The sequence below is a fragment of the Hibiscus syriacus genome, unplaced genomic scaffold (genome assembly GCF_006381635.1).
Source record: "Hibiscus syriacus cultivar Baekdansim isolate YM2019G1 unplaced genomic scaffold, ASM638163v2 tig00110338_pilon, whole genome shotgun sequence".
Lineage (NCBI taxonomy): Eukaryota > Viridiplantae > Streptophyta > Magnoliopsida > Malvales > Malvaceae > Hibiscus > Hibiscus syriacus.
This window is the reverse complement of record NW_024062691.1, coordinates 171,427-184,416: the sequence shown is the minus strand read 5'-3', so window position 1 is coordinate 184,416 and position 12,990 is coordinate 171,427. Positions and strand designations below refer to the sequence as shown.

Sequence of the window (12,990 nt, the reverse complement as noted above, 5' to 3'; positions counted from 1 at the left end):
TTTTTTTCATAACAAAACATAACTATAAAAATGTTAATTCTGTTAAATAATCATTGATATTTTCTAAATAGTATATGTCTGCTTTGTAAACAAAACATAATCCGACGACTGAAGTTCTGTCATTTGAGCAAATAGAGTGTTGGTTTGCAAAAGTGAATAAGAAAAGGGTAAAATAATGCAATTCATTGATGTTTAAATAATGCTCATCAAGTTCCGAACCCTGCAAACAGAGGAAAACTACAACTAAAAGGACTAATAACTCCAATCGAACTAGCTATTACGGGAACCATTGTTGTCGTCCTGCCATGTCGCTTGCCATTGCTTGTCGTAAAAGGTTGTTTCTTCTATCAGTTTCTTGATGTTATCTAAATCCTCTTTCTTCCTGATTGAAAGCACACCCACGACTGCTACAAACAATAGAGTTTTGCAAAAGAAGTTGCCCATTTGATCAACCAGACCTACTCTAATCAAGCTATCAACTAGATATGCCATGAAGAACCCTATCATCGCTGCCCGGCCTGCACGATACTCACAACAACAAATTATGGTTTAAAACAATATAGATTTTCACAGCATATCAGAAAGAGAAAAGGAAATACAGATTTTCACAAACCATTAAGCAATTCAGCTTCAGGTAGATGGAATCTCTTCATCCATGCCCACCAAGGTATAATAGATGTATCAAACACTACTGGTGGTTTCTGGATTTTCCTGGAGCCATTTTCTCCACCTCACCTCTAATTTCAAGGAAATTTGTCATCAACAAAATGATTATCACAGATAAATTAGAAAGCAGCAATGGAGGTTTAAAACGTAAAAATCTTACCAGCATCAATAACAGCATCCCAGTCAATGGTACCATATTTCTGAAACTGTTTCAAGTCCCACGTTCCTCCAATCCACCTAGAGTCCTCAAACTTGCTCAAAACCTCTACTTCTGCAGCAGAGGTCATACTCACTGCCGCTCCGTTCGACCCGGCGGGGCCTTCGACGACGTTTTCGAGTAGAGGGTCTTTTTGCTTGGATGTTGGGTCTTGGACGGCGGCAACTGAAGCTGAAACCCCGGCGCCATTGTCAGGTAAAGACTTGGGCGTGGATAGTAGAAGAAAGGGTCTCTTGAGAGGGAGAAAAAGAGTTGAACTGTGGGTTGAATGTGGTCTGACAGAGAAAAATAGTGGCGGAGGAGGGGAAAGGGAAGCCACGGATATGGACATTGATTTTTTTTTTTTTGGGTTTTGATGGGGTGATGAGTTTTTTTTTTTAGTTTCAATTCTCAGTTCATGGCTGAGTTTGATTTGTCAGGATTTGAGGCTGTCACTTGTCAGTTATCCCATATTTGGGTAGCCAATAAATGAAGTCGGATAATACAGTCTAGCTAGATTAAAGACCCTGTTATCCCTGTACTTACAAAAAATATCACGTGGGAAAGTCTCAGGAACAGGTTAAAAACAATGATTTTTTAGTATAATAAAAAAATATAATAAAAATTATAATATTTTAGATTAAGTGTAACATAAAATATAACTTTTTATAATATTTTCGGTAAAAATTTAAAATATTATATTTTTATAATATTTTTTTATTATTAATTAAAAATATTATATTCTTCTTAATATTTTAAATTTAATTAAAAATATTAATAAAAAAATAACATTTTATGTTACACTCAATTTAAAATCTAAAATGTTGTGTTTTTTATAACATTTTTTATTACGTCCTAAGATAATTATTTTTTAACCTTAAATTAGACTACCGCATAATTAAACTATTTATATCCACGTGATATTGTATTTTTTATTATTAAGAAGATATATTTTTTAAAACTTTCTTTTTGTTTTTCGCTATTGTTGAACTGCTTTGCTACACTCCTTTCCGGCCTTCGTGTGGTCGTTTGGCTTTGACCAACGATCATCTTATTGTTTTTATTTATGTTTTTTTAGTCTTATTGTAAATAAATAACCACTCCTCTTGTATTTTCAGGGAGACGAAGTTTTCATACGGGTATTAATTATTCTCTCAGTCCCTTCTCGGTCAAGGTTATTGTTGCTTTCTGGATTGGTTCCGGGACATGGCACATGTTTATGTTCTTGGTCGTTTTAATGGTTATCCTTGGTTCTGTGCAATTATTTGTTTGGTGTTAAGTCTGTATTTTGGGTCAATTTTTTTATTAATGCCGGCGCTTATCCGTTTTTTGAGTTTATGCAGCAATGTGCGTTGGTCTGTATGCTTGACCATGATCCATATTATCCTATTCCAGATTGATTGTGCTGCCTTTTTTTTATCTGTCTTGACACGGTGGTCGGAGTCTGCGACTTTTTCTTGTTTGGGGACTATCACCTTTGACACATGTGCATGTGCGCTTTGCAGTTCTTTGTTGGTTCTTGCGAATGATGATAGTTTCTTTGACACGTTGTTTGTTGTCTCTCCACGTCATCATACGAGTTTGATATATCCCTCGTACTACCAATGCGGGCTTCCGTTTGTGTTTCATTGTTGTATTTTTCCTATAATTATCTTAATTTACTGATGCCATTTTCGGTTAAAACAAATAAATTATTTATTTTTTAAAAAATATATATATTTTTCAAAGTGGATGTTAAGATTCAAATCTACATAAAATGAAATAACATAAATATATATTTTTCGATGACTCGCTAATTACTTTAAAATATGATAAATTATACTATATAATAATTATTATAGAGAAATTATCAATTTCGATATGCTAACATTTTATTATGAACACATTCGTTGATTATGTTGAAAAGTGTCATTAAAGTTTGGGTTTAGAATAAATATTAAGTTTATTCAATAAAAATGATTAAAATGTTAAAACATGATATATTATGATACACGGAAAATATTATTCATTTAACAATTAACATATTAATTATAAAATTAAATTATATAAATTATCGTTGATATTTGAATAAATTTTTATTTTATTTTTTAAAGTTTTAAAAATAATAAATTTATCACTAATATTATCGATTAATAATTAATAACTGTTGTTACAGTAATAAAATGCTAGTGACACATTACACAGCTGACATGGCATGCGACGAGACCAGCGTTTGACTCCCTTAGACTGTTCCTTCTTTCTTTTACTTTTACTTCTGCTTTTTCTTCCTTCCTTCTTTTCATGTCCAACAATGACTTCTTCGTTCTCTTTTTTCAACTTCAACAATGGTTTCTTTTTTTCTTCTTAATTTCTGAAGATTATGAGAAAATAAAACAATTCCGGGTTTGGAAGATTATCATAATTTCAGAAAATCCTAATCGGTCACCACAGTCAACTAATTCTAAAGGGAGTATGACACAAAGTTAATAGATTAATGAATACAAACAGGAAAGAAGATGTTATAGATACAAATCGTTTTACCATCAAGAAATGGCACATTCTGCGTATTAAGACAAGCAGTTGGCACCTTGTGGCGCAATAAGAAGAGGATTATTCGAAAGTATTAGCTCTGACCTGATGTTCAGACCCCAGCACTGCAAACGCAACAATAAAATCTTAAGCAAGAGCAACAACGAAACTGTACCATTGTTAAACATTATTAACAAAAGAGGGGACCCGGCGGTAGCTTAAACCTTAGCCGTTGGTAAAGCTTGTACGCTAGGAAGACGACGAAGATTGAGAAAAGCTCGGGGCAGAACTGCAATAACACAACGATGCACATTATTCGGTACTCATTTCGTTGCAACATATATGTTTATTAGCTTCTGTGAACATAGCGGACTGCTTGATGGGTCGGTCAGCGAAGTGAGGTGAGGTTATGATTTCTCGAACAGTTCAAAGAAAATACAGCAACAGTTACCAGTTTCTGACAATTGCGTGGCGGCTGAACCAGTAGCATCATCGGAACCGGCTACTTCCATGGGTTGGTCTGAATTCGTGCGCAGAAGATTATTCTAAAGGTGGTATTGTCGTTATTTACAACGACAAAACCTGTGAATCGAAGGAGAGTGAGAGATCAAAGTCAAAGAACTGATGGTTTACTGTGTTTTACCGCTTTGACTGTTTATTCTGTTTCATGTGATCAGAAGGCTGTGAGTTGTAAACTCAGTGGCCATTTCTAGTGTTTATATGTTCTGCTGATTAGTTTCCATGGCGTTGCTTTCTTCTTCTTCTTGATAATAGGGTCATCAAGCTTGTTTTGCTTTCTCCGTCACCCATTGCGTTGTTGCAATCTCTAAGGTAACAGAGGAAGACCCGGCTGAGATTTCCGATACCCAAATGAAATGGTGAATGAGCTTGAGGTGACGGAGGTGGAGATTTCCATCGGAAGAGAGATTGGTGATTACTTTAATGGTAGAGAAAATAAAATAAAAAAGGAGAGTCAAACGGCCGGTCAAAAGATATTATATAGTCAAACGGTACTAGATCAACTGGTCGTCACGTCATTTTTTTTCTGAGAATAAGGATGCTATTCATTTCATAAACCAATAGCGTCAAGGACAAGGTTTTTAATACATTCCGGCTAGTCATAATAAAACCAATGAGGGTTGACTCGGGACACAACCCATTTGGCAAGTGAGTGTGCAACTCTATTGGCATCTCTATTCACATAAGCAATTTTTATAGTTGGGTGTTGTCTCGAGGCTTCACGAGCTTCCTTGAACTTCAAGCCGATAATTGATAAATCTTCTGATCACTTTTCAGTCTGTTGGCAATCGGTATCACGTCGCCTTATACACATGTTTCATTCCATCCGTTTTCCAGGGCGAGATTGATGCCATGATTAAAGGCTTCAGCTTCCACAGATTCGAGGGAATTGCATCCGTTGGTCATGCGAGCGACTCCTCCGATGACCAGTCCATGGCGGTCCCTTGCAACAGCCCCGATCGCACCAATGCCAGTATCCGGGAACCAGGCGCCATCCACATTGATTTTAACACTGTTCCACTGGTTTTTCCCAACGGCAGGGCTGTCTGTCGTTTAGTGTGTTATTTGCATTAAAAAGTTGATCGTTGGCATTCTTAAAGGAAGAGTCCAGGATCCATGCAGCGTGAACAGCATCCCTTGCATCTTGCCATTCTTCATCGTGAATCCACCTATTTCGTCTGTTCCAGATGTTCCATAGAAGGATGAGGAGCTTTTTAAAACCTTCACGATCCATCAGACTAACCGCGTCCTCAAGCCACTCATTGCAGGAAGCTGATCGAGAATTGCGGATTGAAGGGAGAAGACCCGAGGTGGTAAGAATGTCGCTGGTCCAGGGGCAGTCTTTGAAAGCGTGCAGCGTCGTTTCGATGTCTCGGTTGCATGGTGGGCACATCCCGTTTCCTATTCCAATCTGTGCTAGTCTCTCATTCTTGGGTAGGGTATAGGATGGCAAACGGGTACAATTTCGTGGATTTCGTACGGTACCTACTCTAATTGGGGTAGGGATGTGTATAATTTTAGTGGGTAGTGGGCGGGTGTGGATTTAGAAAATGATATCCATTGCAGGTAGTGGGTGGGTGATGGGTTTGAGACCTTACCAACCCTGCATTCGCCCGCCCACTAAATACCCATTAAATTTTGGACCATTATGAATTTAGGAATTTTAGAGACTAATTTATAAATCATAATATTGTATAAGAGTAATTGGTCTTTATTGTAATCAACTACTTTCGGAGACGATTGAAACATTAATGTGTGCTCAGAATTGGCTTTGGACTGATATTAAAGGTAATATTATTATTTAGTCTATGTTAGTTGTCAAATTGTGTTTAATTATCTTATTAAAGTTTAGTTACCAACTTATATTGGTTTTGCTTGTAGTTAGTAGTGAATTTAAATTGGAGCTCTCTCAATTGGAGGAAATAGAAAATGATGATTGTAATACTGGAGTAACAGATGTCACAAGTATTGCCTGAAATTTGAAAATATTGTGCCAAAGAACAAAAATATTATGTGTTTATCATTTATGTTTCTAGGCTTTAATTATGTATTTTATTATGGTGTTTTATGTACTTTAAGATCTATGTTAACACTTAACTCAGATAATCATTGGTTTATTTTATTATGCTTCTTAATGGACGTGTTTGTTTTTGTTTGTTTCTTATTTATAACTTAAGGTTGTTGTCAGAAGGGTCTAGCCGAGTACGTCTCTAGTTGGTAGTGGGTGTGGGGATGAATTTGAGAATGTACCCGCGTGGGACGGGTATGGATTTAAAAAATTGTACCCATCATGGGTGATGGGCGGGTAGTGGATTTAAAAATATTAGGTGGATATGAGAATAGGGGAGGGGATATCCACAACCGACCCGCTCGTTTGTCATCCCTAGAACGGTATCGTGACCAAGCCTCAAGCCGAAGATTTTTTAGGAAGGGTGGCCAGCTCAGATTAAACAATCATCTTGGTGAGGAAATATCATGACTTCCATAATTCTTTTGGCATCATGTTCATGGTACACCTGTTGCCTTTACCAGCTCAGTATTCCAGCGTAGGGTGTTCGGAATCATGAGGTCACAACATCGGAGTGGTTGATCAACGTTATCCAGCAGGTCAAGTTGAACAGCTTTCGCGCCTCCCCACCTATCAAAATGCACTCTTGCGTTTCCTTCAAAGCCTACCCTCCAAAAGAAACCACCCTTTAAAGCCTCCTTTGCTTTGTAAATACTACTCCATGCGAAGGAGGGTCGATTTCTTATATTAGCTTCAAGAAAAGAATTATGTGCAAAATATTTCGCTTTGAAGACGCGAAACAGCAGTGACCCAGGAGCGTGGATGAATTACCATAACTGTTTACCAATGAGAGAGATTAAAAAGCTTTAGGTCCCGAAAGTCTATTCTGCCATCATTTTTGCCCTGCAAACTTTGTTCCACGCTACGAATGCCCAAACTTTGTGTTGCCACCTCCTTTCGGGTAGGCTCAGAATTTGACTTCGACTTGAAATAAAATATTAGGAGTCGTCATCGATTATTTAAAAATATTTTTAGGTTGATCGGATACCATCTTACTAAAAATATGTCGGGTTCGGGAGTCAGTTACAGTTAAGGAATGATTAACACCCTTGAACTGCCATTTCGGTACCATTTAATTTGTCGGTGGTCTTAATTATGAAAATTTAAATTAAAATTAAAATTTAGAGATTTCGATTCAAATTACTTACCTTTGATTGATTAAAATTATCCTAAAAATCATAAATAAAGTTTACAAAAAAATAAAACTAACAAAAACAAAAAAAAAGTTAGTATTAAGATCGAAATAAAAAAAAGTAAATAAATAAATAAAAGAAATGAAAGAAAATTCAAAAAAAAATAAAAAAAATGGAAATAATTAAAATTCATAAATCAAATTAATTATAGAAATGAGATGCAAGAGAAAAGTCAGAAACTTAAGGGATTAAATAGCAAAAGGAAAAAAATTAAAGTACTAAAATAGCACAAATAGAAAATTAAAGGATTAAAATAGTATTAATAGAAACTAGAAAGACCTAATAAATATGAACAAATAATATCTTAAACAATCAATTTAAAATAAATACAATGGCTTAAATTATAATAAAATCTAATTATATGGATTAAAATACAATAAAACAAAAGACAATAACTAAATAAAAATAAACAGTGACTAAATTTGAAAATTATTAAAATCAATATGCATATTCGAAACACATAACAAACTATATGACTAGAGTGCAAAAGACATTAAAATAAGGGAGTATAAAGGTGATTTTACCCTGATAGGACCAAAGCACAAAACACGTTGAAAACGAGGACCTTATGTGATTTAACCATTAAGATGTGTGAAAAAAACATAAAGCTCCTAAAAATTAGTGGTCTGACAAGTAATTTAACCAAAAAAAATTAAGCTTATATTTCTTCTCTCCCTTCTTCACGTGAACCAGATCCCATTTCTTTCATTTCCTTCAACGTCACTATCTCCTCAAATGCTCCAAACGCCGACCGCAGCGATGGGATCTCCGGTCAACCGGAGTTAATAACGCCTCGGCCACCCTATGGGTGGCCATACTACTCCGTCTGAGGTAAATTTTGAACCCCGATCTATTTATTTTCTTTAGGCAATCGTAATATTTTTATGAAAACTAAAAACGAAATTATAATTTAAAATGTTAGCACATAAACAAAGCATAAAATCTATTAGAATACCTTGGAATTTTTGCTTTTGCTTTTGGATTCGAATTGCTGAAAAATTCCTTTTTTTGTTGTATTTTTATTGATCAAAACCTATGCCCCCTGTATTACATTTTCATTCGGCTTTTTATAGACATTTTCTTTCATAGCTTTTACATAAAAAAATAGCAATTTGCAATGTGATCATACTTTGGATATATCTCACATGCATCTGTAGGCATTGGTAGGAAACAAGCATTAATGCTCTGGGACAACGGCACTTTGAATGCAAGTTGTTCAAGTTTAGATGAGCTGGGTCACTGGGATGAGGACAAAAATCTGGGGTCTACAGCTGCCCCTCTTTGCACATTCTTGTGTTAACAAGAATAGGGCAAAGACGAAAAAGACAACCATTTTTTGTCCGGTCTTTTTTTTTGTTTTGAAACTTGATATATTTTTTGGGAAGTAACTATAATTGGGCTTCAAGCTGAGCCTGAAATTGGGTCTTGGTCTTCTTCTCGATTAAAAACATCGACTTGAAAATTCTTCTAGAAGGTAGTTCCTCGTTGCTACCATGCGGTTGATATGCCCCTGAGCTGAATGAAATCAAACTCGAAGGTCTTTGATGACAGATAACCCTTCTCGCATTGAGCTATGCTGTAAATTTGATGTGCCTTTGAGCTGAGTGTAATCAAACTCGAGGTCTTTGTTGACAGATAATCCTTCTAGCTTTGAGTTATGCTGCAATTGATATGCCTTTGAGCTGAGTGTAATCAAACTCGAAGGACTTTTGTCGGTAGATAACCCTTATTGCCTTGAGCTATGTTGCAAATGATGTGCCTTTGAGCTGAGTGAAATCGAACTCGAAGGTGTTTTTTGACAGATAACCCTTCTAGCCTTGAGTTATGCTATAAATGATGTGCCTTTGAGCTGAGTGTAATCGAACTTGAAGGTCTTTGTTGACAGATAACCCTTCTAACCTTGAGTTATGTTGTAAATGATGTGCCCTCGAAGCTGAGTGTAATCGAACTCGAAGGTCTTTGGTTGACAGATAGCCCTTCTTGACTTAAGCTATGCTGCAAATGATGTGCCTTTGAGCTGAGTGTAATCGAACTCGAAGGTCTTTGCCAGATACCCCTTCTTTGAGTTAGAAATCCTTCGTCGTGAAGTTGAAATCCAATATAGAGATGGATGCTGCTTGTGTGTACGATTCTCTTCGTCGTGAAGTTGAAACCGTGGTTGTGTGGGCACGATATCCTCCATCGTGGAGTTGAAATCGTGGATCCGTTGGTACGATATCCTCTGTCGTGGAGTTTAAATAGTAGATGTGTGGGCATGATATCCTCCGTCGTGGAGTTGAAATCGTGGATCTGTTGGTACGATATCCTCCGTCATGGAGTTGAAATCATGGATGGCCCATTCGTCGTAAAGTTGAGCCTTGACTTGAATATCCTTCGTCGTGAAGTTGAAATCCAAGTATTGTATGTTGCGGGTGGACACGATTCCCTTCGTCGTGAAGTTGAAACCATGGATGACCCCTTCGTTGTAAAGTTTGTCTTCGAGTTAGATATCCTTCGTCATGAAGTTGAAATCTACTCTCGAGCAAATTGTGTCGTTTCGAGTTCAATATCCTTCGCTGTGAAGTTGAAATTGACTCTGAATGAAATTTGGAAAATTGTTTGTTGAGTAAAATATCCTTTGCTGTGAAGTTGAAGTTGACTCTTAATGAAATTGGAAAGTTATTTGTTGACAGAAGCTCATTCGCTGTGTAGTTGAGTATCCACCATCAATTTCTGAATGTGCTTTTGAATCGAGTATCTTTCTTCTTGAAGTTGAAACTTGACTCTAAAAGCTGCAAAAAATATGTATAAAAAATGATGAATGTGATGATCTTAAGTATGTCTAAGATGCATGCAACATGAATTAGTTTTATCTCTTTGTACTTTGTCTGCTTGTTCCTACATATAGAGGAAATGCCTTCAGAAGATCTGATCGTTTGCATCAGGATGTTGAATCCCCAAATATGCCCCAATATTCAATGTTGAATCTCCAAATATGCCCCAATATTTACTATTGAATCTTTAAAGATACCCCATTGTTCCTCATTGCTTGCTTCAGCACTGATTCTAAACATGAGCTTTGTGTCTGAGAGCCACATATCAAATACCAAGATCCACTCTAGAGAGATTGTCTTGTTTGAAAAATGTTTTTTCTTCTTCTTTTATTTTCAAAAGTTCTGAAAGTATCAATTAGAAGAGTTTTGAAAAATGTTTAATCAAAAGTTTTGAAAATATTACCCTTTTCTCGGTTTCATAATTGAGATGAATCATAAAACTAGAGTTCATTGGACATCAAAGAATTAATTATATTGTTAATCCTTCAATAAATTATAGCTATTTGACAAGGTCAAGATCAAAGCTATCTTTGGGAAATGGTTAAGGAAAGGATAAAAAAAAGTCTCAGGTTATTGTGTTTAGTCAAAGGTTTGACATTGATGCTCAAAGGTTTGATGGAGTAGCTTGTATGCTCCTCTACTGGAAGTGTTTTCCGACTCCCTACCTTCATGGTAACTCTCGGATTGTGCGATGTCTTATCAAAGAATTTGTGTGATCGCCTCAACTGTACTATTTTTATATTCGAGCTGTCTTTTTAGGTTTTCAACACGAACCCTCATTTGGTTTCAAGACGTTATTCAGAATTTACGTCCTGAACCCGCTTTGATATTTTCTCTATCATGCATTAAATATTTTAGAAAACCTTTGCAAATAAAGATTAATTCTGATGTGCGGGATGAAATCTGAAGATAGTCTCTTCTGTTCAGAAATCCATGTATGATTAGAAGGGACTTTTAAGGCACGTAACGTAGGTCATGGTTCATGGTTATGAAAGAAAAGGATAAATAGGCTCAAACAAGTGTTTCAGGGTATTAAACCAATGATCAATTTATTCTGATGCCTTCATTCCTGTCTTGCTCAGTTTGAATCTGCTCGTATATGTCTCTCCTGATGCTCTATGATCTTCGAGTGAAGTAATTCTGGAATAATTTTGCTTGATCAATCTCATAATTTGATGCTTGATGTGTCATTTGAGTCGATTCTTGTCCCTTTTATTTGTTTTTTATTGGATATTCGCACTTGACATTTGGTTCACCTTTTGGTATCTCCTTTAGATTGACGTCTTTACTCATGTAAGCAGATTTCTTCCACCTTGCCCCCTAGTGTGGAGGGTGATCCTTGGTTAGGGTTGAATCAGAAAAAATATTATAGGCTAAAAAAGGGTCAACAAGGGATATATATATATATATATATATATATGGATAAATGAAACAAAGCCGTTCATCATCTTATACACAAAATTCCTCGCAGAAGAGATATCCCCAGGGGATAGATTTTCAGGATTAAGTTTTATTCACATGAAAACAATGTAATTAATGCATGATAGAATTATTTCGAGGTAATTCTCCTTTCTGCTTCTTTCTCCCAACATGCCTCAATTGCTCAGGCTTGTCCTCAGAAGATTGCTTCGAGATGCCCCATATTATTTATTTTGGTATGAAGGTTCATGTTCAAGTGAACATTTCAACGTCTGCAGGTTTTATTGGTATAAGGATGTCATTATTGCGTCTAAAAAGACGATAGTGTGACTTTATTGACTCAAATATATCGATATGACTTTCCATGGATTATTCTAGGTAAAGAATCGAGGGATTTTTTTATTTGTTTTTTAACAGGATAAGAAAGGTTTGATCTTGCCATATGTCAAAAATATATAATTCTTGAAGAGTTAAAATAATCCTTAATTCATTTAATATTCGAAGAACTAAATATTAAAATTTGCTCAATTATTTCACCTTAGAAGGTAGCATAAATTCAGTCGTTTAGAAGATTAAACAAATATGAAAGATCAAAAACGTGTTCAAACAAAACCTCTCAGTGCAAATGGTAGATGCAATGTCCTTTTGTTCGATTATCCATGCTCCTGAATCCATCAAGTTTTGAATCCTGCGCTTCAGTGCTTTACAGTTATTAGAGGAATGTCTGGAGCTTCCTATGTGGTAACTATACACAGCTTCAACATCGTAGCCCTTAGAATATAGAGACTCTTTTCTCAGATCATCCTGGAAGGCTTGGCTATACAATCAGTTGATAAGGCTCCCAATGTACTGATTTCAATTTTAATTGTTAAAATCTTTCTTCCATGTGGTGTCACGTGATTAAGAATACTGCATCGAATCCTCCATGAAGAAATTTAATGTTTATGAAAATGCTTAAAAATGAAATGTAGATGCAAAATGCATGAAATGCTCAAGGCATTGATCCGAAAACATGTTTGTTATTATAAATAATCCTTATTGGGGACAAAAGTGTTTTATCTTTTAATAGACAAAAATATCCTGACAACTTCAGACATGTTGACTAGTCTTCTGCCTTCTTTTGTCACCGATTGAATAATCTGTCGACCCGCTCCGACTTCTCTGGATGGACTGTGCAAATGTTGAGTTGCTTTTTGTATTGGTCCAAGAAGTCTCGAATGACTACATCTCTAGCATTTGTCTTTTGTTGAACATGTTCCCAACGAATACGTCATTGGAGCCCTCAATTGATAGGACTTATGTGAAGTTCATTTGTATGTTTCTTGAATTCTTCAGCAATGGTCTCCAATTTCAGCTATCGTTTTTCCATTGTTGTCTTTGAAAGGACTCCCAAGATCAGTAACCTTCATCTTGCCCCTGTAATTTCTACCAGTCAGTTCTTCAAATATAGACTTTCATTGTGCTTAATGTAGACCCGGTTCATTCTGAGTCATTTATAATGCACATAGTGATATACTCTTCAATTGTGGGCATCACGTCTTCTGGATTGAATGTGGCATATAGTCACCTTGTAGACTGTCTTCTACATTTTCATCTCTTGTATTATAA

General features: G+C 35.9%; 1 pseudogene; it reads right to left on the bottom strand.

Moving 5' to 3' along the window:
• Positions 1–157: 157 nt before the first annotated feature.
• LOC120120294 lies at positions 158–1,260 on the bottom strand (annotated as a pseudogene).
• Between the last annotated feature and the right edge of the window lie 11,730 nt (positions 1,261–12,990).